At 44.8% G+C, this 14,358-nt stretch overlaps 1 protein-coding gene across 1 annotated transcript in view; it reads right to left on the bottom strand.

The window, feature by feature from the left end:
- The window catches only part of NPSR1 (neuropeptide S receptor 1), a 776,755-nt gene that overhangs the window by 552,076 nt on the left and 210,321 nt on the right, over positions 1 to 14,358 (bottom strand). The window lies entirely within an intron of this gene.

Genomic DNA, 14,358 nt, shown 5'->3' with positions numbered 1-14,358 from the left:
ACAAGTGCAGTTTACCACATTCAATCTAAAGGCAGGGGCATGATGAAAAGCATAGGGGAGTCATTATAGAGCGACACTAAGCCTTCCTCCTGGTGTTCGAATAGTTCATTTGCATAATTATAAAAGTTCATTTTTTTCCACAACAATACCACAGACTGACATAAGACAGGTATCGTTTTAATCAGCGTCATCAACCCTACTAGGCTATATGCTTGCTAGAGTAGGGTTGATCTGGTGACAGAGCTTTAAATATTGGCACATTTTAGCATTTGTAATACCACCACCATTTATTACGCTGAGAAGTGATGTCAATTGTGCTGAGAATCACAAATGATTTGGATTTGCAATCCATATTTTCTAAAAAAAAATTATATACCACCACCACCACACCTGGACCTGCAGGGGTTCAGCTCAATCAAACATTGGTTATGTGAGTCCAGTTTGGTTGAATTGCTGTTACCATAGGTTCATATGTAGTAAGCTGGAGACATGTTTGGTCACCTTTCTTTATATCTCACCTTTTGAGGATCATATTAGACTGATGTGAGTCAAACTACCTAAACCACCACCAGTTGCTAGGACTAGGGCCCTTAAGACCCTAATGCCCTATTCCCTTTAACATCACCTCGGAAAAAATTTGCTTTCAATGTTTTGTCTGTTTGGCATTTACTGTTTGGTCCTTATTGTTAGACATAGAAGTAAAAGGGACAATTAATGTGATGGTTGCAAATAATCAATATCTTAGATTATGTTTTTTAACTAAAGTTAATATTGAAAAATTAATGCTTTCTAATCCTTTGAAATGAAATGAAAAAAACAGATACACCTTGTGAGATAGTGACAGATCTCACAGAGGTGAGAGGCAAGGAAGGGGTGGATAGTGCTATCCACACCCCTATTCCACCACAGGTGAGACCAGCTGGAGGTGCTCGGGCTGGCATAAAGCACCTCCCAGGGTGTCAGTCTAGGGAAGGAGATTCATTGTGCAACAGGGTCCTGCTGGAGGCTCTGTATTAGTGGTCTCAGGCCGGCTGGCTGAGGGACCATGGGGTTAGGTGCTAGCCAGAGCATTGGGGGACGCGTGACGCCTGGGCGAAAAGAGTCACTAGTCTGGAGTCGGAGGCACTTCCGGGCCACACTCCCCCATAAAGGTACTGGATGTGAGACCGTGTGTGAACAGAGCTCTGTACAGCCAGGCGGCTGTGGGACACTGGGCTGGGAAAGCCGCTTGTAATTACCATGTGCGAGCGGTACTTTAAGTAAGGTTGGAAGATACCTTGTTTAGTTAGAGCCCAGCTGGGCAGGTGTTTATTTTGTATGATTTCCTTTTTGTCAGGATTCGCTCTGGTAGGCAGGGTAAGCGGACGCAGAACAGAGACAAAACAAAACTTTAGTGTTTATTCACACAGGAGGAAAAACAAAACAACATTTTTCAGTCTTTGCGTTCGTTCACACAACGGAAAGTCCAAAGAACAAAACAGTCACCTTGTTAGCAGTTTTTTTTTACAAGTTTTTTAGCGGTCTACAACAGGCTTTAGGGGGCCTGTTTCCCCACACGCGGCTCTCAGCCCTTTAGCCCGGCACCATGCTTTAGATCCCAAAACATAGACCTCGATTCTGAGCCCAGCTGGAAATCAGCCCAGCCGCCCATGTTGGGAGGAAAATATCTGCCTTCCCAAACAAAACTCCTTGCTATGTCACTTCCCCCTTTGTTCAACCCTGAGGGGGTGAAAACACACCAGACAGTGTACCCGGGACAGGGCATCCACGTTTCCCTGTAACCGGCCTGTCCTATGTTCTACTGTAAACTTAAAGTTCTGCAAGGACAAGAACCATCTGGTGACCCAAGCATTCCTCTCTTTGGCCTAGCTCATCCACTTCAGAGGGGAACTTTCTCCCCAACAGATAATAGCAGAGAGACTCGAGTGCCCACTTGATGGCCAGGCACTCTCTCTCCACTATACTGTACCGGGTTTCAGCTGGAGTGAGCTTACGGCTGAGGAAGACAATGGGATGCTCCTCCCGATTGACTTCCTGAGACAGTACCGCACCAGGGCCAATTTTCGGAGGCATCGGTTTGTACTGTAAACTCCCTTTTGAAGTCGGGCATCACCAAAAGCGGAGAAAGCCTCTTCCACCTGGTCATTCCAGCGGACCATCACGGACTTCCATCCTTTCAAGAGCCCTGTCAATGGAGCTGCTAAAGTGGCAAAATGGGGAATGAACCTCATATAATAGCCCACCATTCCCAGGAACGACTTTACTTGCCTAGAGGTGACATGTCCGGGCCAATTCCTTATTGCCTCTATTTTGTTTACTTGGGGTTTGATGACTCCGCGCCCAATGACATACCCTAGGTATTTGGTCTCCTCTAACCCTATCGCACATTTTTTGGGGTTAATTGTTAGACCAGCCTTTCGAGGTGAAGTCCACTATGGCCTGTACTTTGGGCAGGTGACTTTCCTAGTCGGTACTGTGAATGACAATATCATCCAGATAAGCCGAGGCGTATCGCCGATGTGGACGAAGCACAATGTCCATTAGATGTTGAGAAGTGTCAGGGGCGCCATGCAGACCGAAGGGTAACACCTTATATTGGTACAGCCCCTCTGGTGTAATGAAGGCAGTTTTCTCCTTGGCATCATCCGTCAAGGGTACCTGCCAGTACCCTTTGGTGAGGTCCAAAACAGAAAAATACCGGGCTTGACCTAACCTTTCAATAAGCTCATCCATCCGAGGCATGGGATATGCATTGAATTTAGATATTTCGTTCCAGCTTACGAAAATCATTACAAAACCGTAACGTCCCGTCTGGCTTGGGTATTAACACTATAGGACTGGTCCACTCACTTTTAGACTCCTCGCTGATGTCTAGCCGCAGCATGAGCTGCACTTCCTCCGAGATGGCTTGGTACCGGGCCTCGGGTACCCAGTATGGCTTTAACTGGACTTTTGCCCGAGGCTCAGTGACAATGTCATGCTGGATTGTGGAAGTGCGTCCAGGGAGGTCCGAGAATACATCCGTGTTCCGACTAATGAACTCCCTGGTCTCCTAAGCCTGTTTAGAGGAGAGGCTGTCAGCAATTTTTACTGTGGCAACCGCTTCCCTTGCTTCAGACATAGGAACCGGAAACTCTTCCCCTAGAAAACCTGGCCACGGGCTGTCTTCAGTACAGGTCTCCCTATCTTTCCAAGGTTTAAGTAAATTAACATGGTAAACCTGCTCTAGCTTTCACCACCCTGGCTGGTGTACCTTGTAATTTACCTCTCCAACTTTCTCGAGTACCTCGTAGGGCCCCTGCCATCTAGACAGGAACTTACTGTCCACGGTCGGTACCAGAACCAAAACCTGATCACCTGGGTTAAAGTTCCAGACCCGAGCCTGCCGATTATAGATCCGACTCACTGAGCAGCCTCCATATGCTCCCTGACAAGAGGCAAAACGGTCTCTATCCGGTGTTGCATCTTGATTACATACTCCAGGACACTTTTATGCGGAGTGGGTTGCTGTTCCCACCCCTCTTTGGCCACGTCCAACAGACCAAGAGGATGTCTGCAATAAAGCAAATCGAAGGGCGAGAACCCAGTAGAGGCCTGGGGTACCTCTCGCACAGCGAACATGAGATAGGGCAGAAGAGGATCCCAATCCTTCCCCTCTTTAGACACCATCCTTTTTAACATAGTTTTTAGAGTTTTGTTAAACCTTTCAACCAGACCGTCCGTTTGCGGATGGTACACGGACATCAATAACTGTCTGATATGCAGCAACTTACAGAGTCCCCTGGTCAGTCAGAACCTCTTTAGGTAGCCCCACTCGGGAGTACATTTCTATTAGCTCCTTAGCTATAAGTTTTGCCGATGTATGTCGCAGTGGCACCGCCTCCGGGTACCGAGTGGCGTAGTCCAGGATGACCAAGATGTGTTGGTGTCCTCTAGTGGACTTCAGTACTGGGCCTACGAGGTCCATAGCGATTCGCTCAAACGGCACCTCGATGATGGGCAGAGTTACCAAGTGACTGCGGAAAAAAGCCATTTTTGTCATCTTACATCACAAAAAGTGCAATTGCAAGCAATCAAAAAGTCATATGCACCCCAAAATAGTGCCAATCAAACCGTCATCTCATCCTGCAAAAAATGAGACCCTACCTAAGATAATTGCCCAAAAACTGAAAAAACTATGGCTCAGACTATGGAGACACTAAAACATGTTTTTTTTTTATTTCAAAAATTAAATCATTGTGTAAAACCTAAATAAATAAAAAAAAATGTATACCGTACATATTAGGTATCGCCGCGTCCGTGACAACCTGGTCTATAAAAATATCACATGATCTAACCTGTCAGATGAATGTTGCAAATAACAAAAAATTAAAACGATGCCAAAACAGCTATTTCTTGTTACCTTGCCTCACAAAAAGTGTAATATAGAGCAACCAAAAATCATATGTACCCTAAACTAATACGAACAATACTGCCACCCTATCCCATAGTTTCTAAAATGGGGTCACTTTTTGGAGTTTCTACTCTAGGGGTGCATCAGGGCAGCTTCAAATGGTGTCAAAAAAACAGTCCAGCAAAATCTGCCTTCCAAAAACCGTATGGCATTCCTTTCCTTCTGCGCCCTTCCTTGTGCCCATACAGCAGTTTACAACCACATATGGGGTGTTTCTGTAAACAGGGCCATAAATATTGAGTTTTGTTTGGCTGTTAACCCTTGTTTTGTTACTTGTAAAAATGGATTAAAATGGAAAATTTGCCCAAAAATTTAAATTCTGAAATTTAATTTCCATTTCCTCCGGATAGATCATCAGCATCTGATCGGCGGGGGTCTGAGACCCAGGACTCCCGCCGATCAGCTGTTTGAAAAGGCAGCGGTGCTCCAGCAGCGCCGCGGCTTTCTCACTGTTTACCGCCGGCCCAGTGACTTCATGACTAGTATCAACTAGCAAGGGCGGCGCTAAGCTCCATTCAAGTGAACAGATCTAAGCCCCGCCCACGCTATTTGATACTAGTAAACAGTGAGAATGCCGCGGTGCTCCTGGAGAGCCGCTGCCTTCTCAAAAAGCTGATCGGCGGGTTTTCCGGGTTTCGGACCCCTGCCGATCAGATGCTGATGATCTATCCAGAAGATAGATCATCAGTTAAAACAAAGTGCAGAACCCCTTTAAACACACTGGGCCAGGAAAACCGTTGTAGTATCCTGCCCTGTGTCTTCTGCATTCCCAGATGACCCCTGAGAACATGCTGGTGGGCTAACTCTAACACGAGTTTGCGATAAGCCTGGGGCACCACCAACTGTCCAATGGATTCACCTCGCAGCTGGTTTACCCAGTACAGGATACCCTGATGAACCACAAAACGGGGGAACACTGACTCTACCCTTGGTTGTTGTGGTTCACCATCTACTATTAATACATTTTCCCAGGCTCGGGATAGGGTTGGGTCCCGATGTTAGGCGGTACCAAAATTATCCCCGGAGACATTGAGGTCTGCCAGCTCAGGACCGGGCGGCAAGTCCTCCGTATCTCCCACCATCAAGCTTAGCAGGGTTGTCTCCCCCTCTTCCACCGAAGTGTCGGTCACCCCTACCGCTGGCCCTTCAGACTCAGGTTCCCAGGGTTCTGGTCTCCCCCCTGAGTCGGGCCACTCTGCTAGGGTTACCCCTGTCTCATGGGTATCAGTCACTCTCTTAGCAGGCCACAGTGCCAGGAAGCCCGGGAAGTCTCTCCCTATTTTAAGTTTGTAGTGTAGATTGGTGGCGACAGCAACCTCATGGGTCCACCTGCTGGCAACCATGGATAGGGACACCAAGCAGTGGGGTAGTCTTTTAAGTTTCCATGAATACACATGACAGGGGGTACCCTGTGACTAAATAATATATACAGACGTGGACAAAATTGTTGGTACCCTTTGGTCAATGAAAGAAAAAGTCACAATGGTCACAGAAATAACTTTAATCTGACAAAAGTAATAATAAATTAAAATTCTATAAATGTTAACCAATGAAAGTCAGACATTGTTTTTCAACCATGCTTCAACAGAATTATGTAAAAAAATAAACTCATGAAACAGGCATGGACAAAAATGATGGTACCCCTAGAAAACACAGAACATAATGTGACCAAAGGGACATGTTAATTCAAGGTGTGTCCACTAATTAGCATCACAGGTGTCTACAACCTTGTAATCAGCCATTGGGCCTATATATATGGCTCCAGGTAATCACTGTGTTGTTTGGTGATATGGTGTGTACCACACTCGACATGGACCAGAGGAAGCAAAGGAAAGAGCTGTCTCAAGAGATCAGAAAGAAAATTATAGACAAGCATGTTAAAGGTAAAGGCTATAAGACCATCTCCAAGCAACTAGATGTTCCTGTGAGTACAGTTGCACATATTATTCATAAGTTTAAGATCCATGGGACTGTAGCCAACCTCCCTGGACGTGGCCGCAGGAGGAAAATTGATGACAAATCTAAGAGACGGATAATCCGAATGGTAACAAAAGAGCCTAGAAAGACTTCTAAAGAGATTCAAGGTGAACTTCATGCTCAAGGAACATCAGTGTCAGATCGCACCATCCGTCGTTGTTTGAGCCAAAGTGGACTACATGGGAGACGACCAAGGAGGACACCATTGTTGAAAACGAATCATAAAAAAGCAAGACTGGAATATGCCAAACTACATGTTGACAAGCCACAAAGCTTCTGGGAGAATGTCCTGTGGACAGATGAGACAAAAATCGAAGTTTTTGCCAAGGCACATCAGCTGTATGTTCACAGACGAAAAAATGAAGCATATCAAGAAAAGAACACTGTCCCTACTGTGAAACATGGAGGAGGCTCTGTTATGTTCTGGGGCTGCTTTGCTGCGTCTGGCACAGGGTGTCTTGAATCTGTGCAGGGTACAATGAAATCTCAAGACTATCAAGGAATTCTAGAGAGAAATGTACTAGCCAGTGTCAGAAAGCTTGGTCTCAGTCGCAGGTCATGGGTCTTGCAACAGGACAATGACCCAAAACACACCGCTAAAAACACCCAAGAATGGCTAAGAGGAAAAAATTGGACTATTCTAAAGTGGCCTTCTATGAGCCCTGACCTCAATCCTATTGAGCATCTTTGGAAGGAGCTGAAACATGCAGTCTGGAAAAGGCACCCTTCAAACCGGACACAACTGGAGCAGTTTGCTCATGAGGAGTGGGCCAAAATACCTGCTGAGAGGTGCAGATGTCTCATTGACAGTTACAGGAAGCGTTTGATTGCAGTGATTGCCTCAAAAGGTTGCGCAACAAAATATTAAGTTAGGGGTACCATCATTTTTGTCCATGCCTGTTTCATGAGTTTATTTTTTTACATAATTCTGTTGAAGCATGGTTGAAAAACAATGTCTGACTTTCATTGGTTAATATTTATAGAATTTTAATTTATTATTACTTTTGTCAGATTAAAGTTATTTCTGTGACCATTGTGACTTTTTCTTTCATTGACCAAAGGGTACCAACAATTTTGTCCACGTCTGTACATACCACCCGTGAATATTCTCCCTCTGATGGGATATCGAAAAGAAGATACAAGCCGCACTTCTGCTATCAGCGATGCGGTGCGCGTGTCCCGGAGAAGATCCACAGATAATTGTATAGAAAGGACCAGCACTCGCTCTAATTGTAATTTCAAGTGAATTTAATGGTCACATACATGTGGTAAGTGACGCGTTTCGGCTGCTGAGAGCCTTTGTCAAACATAATGAATACAGGTTAGCCGGAAGTGACGTAGGTAACCATAGCAACGTCGTAAACAAAGGACACAACAATGCAGAGATAATGGCTTAACAAGTAAATGAACAAGTGACTATCATTAGTTAACAGGGCACCATGCTTTGCAGTGCTACATTCTACTGATCATAGTTATTATGTAATATATTACTCAATACTGGATGCTACCAACTGTAGCAAATTTGTAGAAAAGAAAAAAAAGAAAAAAGGAGACATCATTAATTCTCAGTGCACCATGCTTTACAGTGCCACATTTTGCTAAACATAGTATAATAATGCAAAATACTGAATGCAACAGTGCTACAATAATGCGTGGTAAGACTTACGCCCTGATCAAGCACTAAATGACATGGGATTGGAATCAAGTTCTCTGTGGAAGAAAGAAAGAGGGAACATGTTGAAAGGGTTACTGCACACTGTATCTTACAGAAAACTATTTAAATCATAATCACAATTTAATCCCTTTGGTTCTAGGGTTTGCAGGCGATGGATCCAGTAGGCTTCTCGTTTTTTGAGCATTTTACACCTGTCTCCTCCTCTCCTGGGTAGTGATACGTGCTCTATTATCTGGAAGCGCAGCTGGGAGATGGCATGTCGGTGTTTCTCAAAGTGATATGGGATGGGAAGTAGTAAATTTTGAAGATTACCAGTCCAAAAGGGTCTACAGATGGTAGGATTTATCTGGACCCGCCACTCCACTTTCAAGAAATACAACACGCCGGTGGGACTCCCAGTCTTCTGGATCTGGCAGCGACTATACTCCTGGTGCCCGCCGTCCTCCTTTTTTAGGGAGAAAGAAAACCCAAACAAAAAGAACACCAGAAGGGCAGGACGCCATCATAGGAGGAATATCACTTTGAGAAACACCGACATGCCATCTCCCAGCTGCGCTTCCAGATAATAGAGCACGTATCACTACCCAGGAGAGGAGGAGACAGGTGTAAAATGCTCAAAAAACGAGAAGCCTACTGGATCCATCGCCTGCAAACCCTAGAACCAAAGGGATTAAATTGTGATTATGATTTAAATAGTTTTCTGTAAGATACAGTGTGCAGTAACCCTTTCAACATGTTCCCTCTTTCTTTCTTCCACAGAGAACTTGATTCCAATCCCATGTCATTTAGTGCTTGATCAGGGCGTAAGTTTTACCACGCAATATTGTAGCACTGTTGCATTCTGTATTTTGCATTGTTATACTATGTTTAGCAAAATGTGGCACTGTAAAGCATGGTGCACTGAGAATTAATGATGTCTTCTTTTTTCTTTTTTTCTTTTCTACAAGTTTGCTACAGTTGATGGGATATCGGCTTAGCTGTGAATTCATCAAAATAATTAGAATGACCATATAGAAATAAATAGAATTATTATAAACAAATAATTTAACATGAAATGTTTTAAGTTAACGTTAGATTAAAAAAACAAATACTGCAACATCAAGCAAAAATAAATACTTTAAAGTGCAATGGTTTGAGAACCAACAAAATTATTGCTTTGAAATAAAGTTTTATGACTTCTTAAAAGTGAACCTTTCTGGCTTTTGCTGAGGCAAACTCTTCTATCAATTTTGAGAAATCTAGATTTCTGCAAATGTCTTGCTCAATTGCAATCTGCGCCAGGCCATTTAGCCGATCTTGTGACATTGAGGATCGTAAATAGTTCTTGATTAGCTTTAAACGTGAAAAGCTTCTCTCTCCGGATGCCACTGTAACTGGCAGACTCAGGAGGATATGAAAGGCCACACTGAGATTTGGGTACAGATCCAAAAGATTGTAGAAAGTGTTTACTTGAGTAAATCTTTCTTTTATGCTTGTCAGGGCAACATCAATCAGGGGTAGAAAGAAAACTCGGTTTATATGTTCCTCTGGGGTGCAGTTCACCTCATCTATTGCCTCATAGTCAAACATTCTTCTTTTTGTTCTTTTTCTCTTGATGGGCAGCACAAATATCACACCTATTTCTTCTCCCAAGTCTTTAGCAATGGAATGGGCTGATTCAAAATCAGTTTCTCTGTATCCTTGCAATAATTCCAGTGCTGCTTCAATTTCTTTTGTTAGGACATCCATCCTAATACTTGGACTCTGGAAGAGCTTGCTGGCACTATTAATGTGGTACAAAACATCATACCACATCACAGTGCAGAGAGTGAATTGACCTGAAGATAGCTCCTCGGAAAGGCTCTTAGCTTCTGCAGCTGTCACATCATCTTTCTTTGTTGTTGCATGGATGATAAGATCTTCAAGTGCAGAAACAACACCCTCTAGGTTAAAGCGCTGAACCTTAACACTATCAATCCTACACTCCCATCGAGTGTCAGAGACGGGTTTGACAGTGAGACAAGGGCAGTTCTGCTTCAAGATAGCCCACCGCTGTGTAGAGGAACTAAAAAGAACATAGATTCTCTGTAACACGCCAAAAAATGTGACAAAAAAACAGAAGATTTGTCAGCATCCAGTATTACTAAATTCAAAGTATGACTGCTGAAAGGCATAAACAATGCTCGTTTATTAAAGGGGTTATCCCATCTTAGACAATGGGGGCATATCGCTAGGATATGCCCCCATTGTCTGATAGGTGCGGGTCCTACCGCTGGGACACGCACCTACAAGAAGAACAGAGCTGAGAAAGTGGAGGGCGCACTGCGCATGCGCAGCCGCCCTCCATTTATTTCTATGGAGCCGCCGAAAATAGTCGAGTCCTGGTTTGGCTATTTCAGTCGGCCCCATAGAAATGAATGGGAGCGGTGGCCGCGCATGCATGGTGCGCTCCTATTCACTTCAATGGGAGAGGCGGGGAGCTGCGCCTGGTGGTAGACTGACCACGGGAAACCCGGGGTCCTCCAGCCACAACTCTCACTGGCACCGTTCTCCTTGTAGGTGCGGGTTCCATATCCTAGTGATATGCCCCCATTGTCTAAGATGGAATAACCTCTTTAATGGACAAAATCCTTGTTTGGACACTCTGTTTCTTCCCCTTCATGTTACTGCCATTATCATAGCTCTGACCTCTGCAGTTAGCAATACTGATGTTCAGTTCATCCAGGTGTTTTAAAAATACATCACCCAAGGCCTCCCCAGTTGTATCTTCCACAGCAAGGAAACCAGCAAAATGATGCTCCAACTGACAATTTCACAATGCGAATGGTTATTGAAAGTTGTTCCACATGGCTTGTATCAGGTGTGCAGTCCATGATCACACCATAGTACTTTGTTGTACAAATGCTTTCTGCCACAACCTGTAGTATGGTATTACCCATCTGCCTTATAAGCTCATTTTGAATGTCCTTACTCAGGAAGTGCTGTTTAATTTTCTTCTTTGAAATTTTTCTCACCTGTTCATTCATAACTGAGTCATATTTAGCAAGAAGCTCCACCAAGCCAAAAAAATTACCATTGTGGGGATGATATCGTCTATCTGTTCATCCACGTAAGGCCAGATTGCGTTGCGCCAAATGACAAATAATGTCTATTATCCTTGTTAGAATAGAGCACCAGTAGTTTTTTCCAGTTCAATCTGCTGCATGTTGGCACTATCGACTGTCCTTTTTGCACACATCCCTGTGCGTAGGCTATGCCAGTCCTGCATGCGCTGCTCATGAGCAGCAGAGTGCTCATGTTCTTTCAGGTATGAATGGATATTTTCCTCTTGTTAAACCCATCTTTGGATATTGTGATATCCTGTTTTCCAAATACGATGCAGCAGAAACAAAATACTTTATGTACTTTCTCAGAGTAAACCAGCCATGTACATAGAATTGTGTCTCTATTGCCTACTTGAATGAAATATATTTATTTTGTAAAACGTCTTAGAGTGGAAAGACAATGTCCAGAATTTGCTTGGGGCCTCTCTTCACTAACTCCATTCTCAGGGCATCAGAAATTGCAGTAGGCCACAATGTTGGGTCGTCACTTAAAACATCAGTAATGTCTACATTTTCCGGTGGTAAAATAATACTCATGGAAACTTTCTGCAGCAGTTTCAGTGGTGACTGATTACCCTTCGACATTGCATCTGTGCTTCCACAGATGAGACTGTGTCCTTGGATCCGTGACCTTCAGCTTCCTCTCCCATTTATGTGGCTGGTGGTAAAGAAGTTCCATCACTGGATGCTGAAGCTTCAACTTGCTGTGATTCTCGATGTGGTTGAAAGAATTATATTAGTTTTGGATAGGTCTCCAACGTCCTTGTTTTTTTCCCTGCTTTTTTCCTTTTCTGAGAACCGTTGAGATAGGATCGCTTCATCTTGGCCCAGTAATCTTACAATATACTTAAAATATATATATAGTTATGTTCAAGTCTATGTTTATATTTAAGTATTAAAGTGAATTTAATAATGCAGAATTTCAGTTTACCCTATATCACTCCAAGAGTACAGGAGGGAGACACCAGGGGCTGCCTGCGGCTCCTCCCGCTCATGCGCTTGGGGCGCCCTGACGTCACTCTGGAGCGCCCTGGGAGCCGCACGGACGGTAAGTATACTGCTCCCCCGCTCCCCACTACACTTTACCATGGCTGCCAGGACTTTAGCGTCCCGGCAGCCATAGTAACCATTGAGAAAAAGCTAAACGTCGGATCCGGCAATGCGCCGAAACGACGTTTAGCTTAAGGCCGGATCCGGATCAATGCCTTTCAATGGGCATTCATTCCGGATCCGGCCTTGCAGCAAGTCTTCCGGATTTTTGGCCGAAGCAAAAAGCGCAGCATGGTGCAGTATTTTCTCCGGCCAAAAAACGTTCCGTTCCGGAACTGAAGACATTCTGATGCATCCTGAACGGATTTCTCTCCATTCAGAATGCATTAGGATAAAACTGATCAGGATTCTTCCGGCATAGAGCCCCGATGACGGAACTCTATGCCGGAAGAAAAGAACGCAGGTGTGAAAGAGCCCTTAGGCCATAGAGTAATGGTGCTTGAAAACTCGCAGGATGTTATCCTTCAGCACGAAGGAAAAACCTGCCAAGCCCTACAAGCTCACCGGAACCTGATCAAAGATGCCCTCCTCTGAATAGAGGATCAGGAGAATCGGAGTAGGCGCCGGAACCTGAGGATCAGAGGCCTGCCTGAAACCATTGCGGCAGAGGCCCTCCATAAGGTGACGGCTGAAATCTTCTCCCAGCTACTAGGCCCAGACAGAGCAGCCACAGTGATTGTGGAGCGCATCCACTGCGCACTGCGACCGAAGCCAAAGACCCACCGCGGGACGTGATTTGCGGCCTTCTCAGTTTCGTGGACACGGCAGAACTATTGCGAACCAGCAGAGAAGCCGACGATTTGAGGTATGAGGACTCCCCTCTCCTGTTTTTCCAGGACTTGGGGCCCACTACACTAGCAAAGCGGCGTATCCTTTATCCATTACTAGATGCCTTGAAATCATCTGCCACGTCATTTAGGTGGCTGTACCCCTTTGGCCTGGCCATTTCGAAAAATGGCAGGCAGCTCACGGTTCGCACGCAGGCGGACTTGAAATCCATCTGGGGTCCGCTTGGCCTAACACCTATAGATGTTCCCTCGTGGATGCCTGCAGATCAGGGGGACCCCTTACCAGCCCCGCCAAGAGTGGATGCCTGGCTTGATGTATCCCCAGGGAAAGCTGAAAGAGCTAAAAAAGACCGGCATAATACCTGAAGGATGAGAATCTACGAACTTTGCCTCCTCAAGAGGGATTTTCTCCCTTATATTGCACAGTAGTTGTGTCTGTACCTCATGCTTCCGGGCTATATGCCCCTTTTCTCCAAGATCTGAATACACTCACGAATGGAGATGTTTAAGTATTGTGCTTTAAACCCCTTGATGTTCATGGGGTCCTGGTTTAATGAAAGAATACTGCGGCTATGTTGGCGGACTGCTCTCCTCACAAGTCTCTGTTGTGCTGTCCTGGTTTGGACTTTTGTATTTGCACCGCTACACCACCCCAGTTGGTCAAGTCCATGGGTTTCACCGGTTCCTCACTTTTTGATGTTCACCCCCCCTCTGAAAGCCTCTCAGTGGCTCTCAGTTGTCCCACAGGTGCCCCCCCCCCCGATGGATCCTGTCTTGATGTTGTGATGAAAAAGGATCCTATCTGCTTCAGGTGTCTTGTGGGACTTCTCAGATGTGTTCCTGAATGTTTGGTGCCATCTAACATTCATTTGCTTCTCTTTTGTTTTTCCTTACAAATTTTGTTCTACCCTATTTCTCCTATTGTCCTTCCTATCATGTCCCTCCTTTCTGCACTGTTGGAACTTGTCATGTGCCTTAGGATTGTGTCCTTCCAGGAGGCTATGCTTCTATCTCCATCTCATGATTGGTAACTATGGCTACCTTTGTTGTGTCCTCACTGAATGTCCGGGGTCTGAATGAGCCATGTAAAAGATCTCAGGTATTATCACTCTTGCAGAAAGATACAACTTCTATAGCATACTTCCAAGAAACACATTTTAAAACTGGGAAGATTACAAAATTGCCAACCACGAAATTCACCCAATGGTATCATAGCACTCACTCATCGGCTAGCAGAGGGGTCAGTATTGCAGTGCACAAAAGTCTCCCGTTCAAACATAAGGCGACCTCTGTGGATTCTGAGGGGCATTTTTTATTTATCAAAGGCCTCAT

This window comes from Bufo gargarizans, chromosome 5 (assembly GCF_014858855.1).
Source record: "Bufo gargarizans isolate SCDJY-AF-19 chromosome 5, ASM1485885v1, whole genome shotgun sequence".
NCBI classification, from domain to species: Eukaryota; Metazoa; Chordata; class Amphibia; order Anura; family Bufonidae; genus Bufo; species Bufo gargarizans.
Note: the sequence above shows the minus strand (reverse complement) of the source record. Positions and strands in the feature narration are given on the sequence as shown.